General features: G+C 38.9%; 1 non-coding gene across 1 annotated transcript; it reads right to left on the bottom strand.

The window, feature by feature from the left end:
• Positions 1-1,617: 1,617 nt before the first annotated feature.
• LOC141624233 (small nucleolar RNA R71) lies at positions 1,618-1,724 on the bottom strand. Its single transcript, XR_012534044.1, has one exon. It is a non-coding gene; the product is annotated as a small nucleolar RNA R71 (small nucleolar RNA).
• Between the last annotated feature and the right edge of the window lie 1,358 nt (positions 1,725-3,082).

Raw genomic sequence — 3,082 nt, 5'->3', positions numbered from 1 at the left:
TTATTGGGAGATTGACAACCTATCAATCAAGCATCAAGTACTTCTTTTATCTTTGCTTTATTATTGGAATCATTAGTAGGTATATTTCTCTTAATCCCTCTTTAATTATTGTTAATTACTTTCATTTATTCATCATGTTTCCTTTTGTTGGTATGATTGACAACCTTGCTAGCATGATGAACATGATAATGAGTGACTAGTCTCTTAGCTAGGGTTAATGGGTGATTAGGGAAAACCAACATGGGGAATGATTCATGCTTAAATTAATATGCTTTCATGTTTTATTTGCTTGCTTGTTTTGATCTCAACTCATGCACATGTTGTATTTGATGAAATGCTAAGCCTATGAATTCTTGCATTTACCACCATCTCCTATCTTTTCAATGAGACTTGTAAGACATAACCCAACTCGAGTCTCATTAGACCATGCATGTTGTTGAGTAGGGAAGACTAAGTCGACTTGTAGGTGTTGTACAATCTAATCGATTCGGCTACGGGACCCAAACTTTTCTAGGATTGTAAGATATAACCCAACTCAATCCATCACAACAATAATTGCTTGCTTATAATTTGAGAACATGTTTGTATGATCAATTCCCATGATTCCCCTATGATCCCATGACACCCTAGTGCTTTTTAATCAATTGTTTACAACCCTTTTATTTTATCTTGCTTGTTTATTTCCATTGACATTTTAGTTTAGTGACCTTCTACATCAACCCAATTTGTGACACCCCTAAGACATCACTAGTTGCAATAGAAATCCCATTTCAATACCCGTCCCTTGGGATCCGATCTTTACTTGCCTCTTTACAAATTGTAGAGTTGTTTGTGAAGCTATAAATTGTGTTTTGATTCGGACGTGACCCAACGACCACACCTTCAATTGTGAACACGAAACGGACCGATCAAAAATGGCGTCGTTGCCGGGGACGGTGTTTACTTGATTTAGATTTCCTTTTATTGTTATTAGTTGTGTCTTTCTTCGCCTTGGGGAAGTAAAACTCCTCAAGGTTTGTTCTAATTGTTTTCGAGTTGTTTGATATTTTGCATGTCTAGAAGGTCACAAGGTGATTTGTTACCTTTTGACCGTGAAATTGAAAGAACCTTGGCGAACAATAGGAGATTTGCTAGGAGGAATTTGAGAGGTATTAGTGAGGTTGTTCAACCAACTATTGAGTTCATCAACCCTTTTGCAAGAGAAGGAGAGGAGAACCCATTACACAATACCACCAAAAATCAACCTACAATGCCTAAATTCTCGTCACATTCCGTACCCACCGAGGAGAACCTACCCAATGGTACTCCTACACCACAACATCTAACCGGAAATTTTATTCCCAAATCCGCCTTTATCCAATTAGTCGAAAGGAGCCAATTTGGGGGGATGCCTAGTGAAGACCCTCATTCTCATATGGAAACCTTTTGCGACTATTGTGATGCGATTTCTCAAACCGGTGTGACTCAAGACCAAATTCGATGGGTCTTATTTCCTTTTTCTCTAATCGGCACCGCAAAACAATGGTTGAAGGGAATAAGGCCACTCTCGTAATTGATTCTTAGAAGAAGTTGGCTCTAGCTTTCTACAAAAAATTCTACCCACCGGAAAAGACTAACATGCTAAGAGCTCAAATTACGGGTTTTAAGTAAAGGGATGAAGAATCTTTGTATGAAGCTTGGGAGCGATTCAAGGGAATTTGTCGCTCATGTCCTCACCATGGACTTAGCGAATGGTTCTTGGTACAACAATTTTGGAACGGTTTATATGAAGATTCAAGGAACATTCTCAACATGGGATCAAATGGAATGTTCACCGAAGTTGATGACAATCAAACATGGAACAAAATTGAGGAAATGGCGGTCCATAACTCACAATATAGTAGACCTCGCAAGGCTACTAGAGGAGGAAAGCATGAAGTGGACTCCGTTACTCAATTGGGTGCTCAACTTAGTGCTCATATTGACACAATTAATTTGAAGTTTGAAAAAGCTATGGCTAGACTTGAAGAAGTCTCAAAATCACCAAAGCATCATGTTAATGCCATGACGGCATCCTCATCAATCCCAAGTGGGATATGTGAGAATTGTGGAACTTTGGAACATGACCAAAGTGAATGTAGGGGAACAAATGAACAAGTGAATGCTTTCCAAACATACAAGAGTGGTACCCCTTATTCCAACTATTACAATGAAAACACCAAGTTTCACCCAAATCTCTCATACAAAAGCCAAAATGTTCAAAACCCTCAAACAACATACACTCCACCACCCATGAGAAACCAAAATCAAAGACCCTTCTACAATCAAAACCAATGTTACCAAAATCAAAATCCATACAATCACCAAAATGACCAAGGTTTTGATGTCCAAAAAGCGGTCCTACAAATGCAAAAGAATCAACAAGAATTTTTCACTCAAATGCAAAAAGATAGTCAAGCAAAGGAAACCACCATCAACAACATTCTAGCTCACACCAAGATGTTGGAAACACAACTGACTCAACTAGCATCTTCAAGCTCACAAAGACAAAAGGGGCAATTACCACCTCAAAGTAATCCCCCAAGACATGAAATGGTTAGTGCCATTCACTTGAGAAGTGGTACAAGGTATGAAGCACCGAAGAAGCAAGTTGAGGATGAAGTTGTGGAAGCTAGTGATAAGGAAGAAATTGTGCAAAACTCTAAAGATGGAGAATCATCAAAAGAAGAAATTTCAAAGAGAAATGAAGACAAGGTCAAGGAGAAGGAGCCCATTGTGATTAGACTTCCTTTTCCAAGTCGTCAAGCCAAGCCTAAATTTGATGACCAACTTGGAAAGTTTATGGAAATTGTGAAGAATTTGGAAGTCTCAATTCCTTTCACGGAATTAATAAATCACGTGCCGGCCTATGCGAAATACATGAAAGATATCCTCACAAAGAAGAAGTCGATCCGGAAACTTGAGACTATCGCCTTCACTAAGGTGAGTAGTGCAATACTTCAAGGGACTTCACCTCCAAAACTAAAGGATCCGGGAATATTCTCAATACCGTGTACCATTGGCGACACAACGATGAACAAAGCCTTATGTGATCTAGGGGCTA

This window comes from Silene latifolia, chromosome X, assembly GCF_048544455.1.
Source record: "Silene latifolia isolate original U9 population chromosome X, ASM4854445v1, whole genome shotgun sequence".
In the NCBI taxonomy this organism is placed as follows: Eukaryota; Viridiplantae; Streptophyta; class Magnoliopsida; order Caryophyllales; family Caryophyllaceae; genus Silene; species Silene latifolia.
Note: the sequence above shows the minus strand (reverse complement) of the source record. Positions and strands in the feature narration are given on the sequence as shown.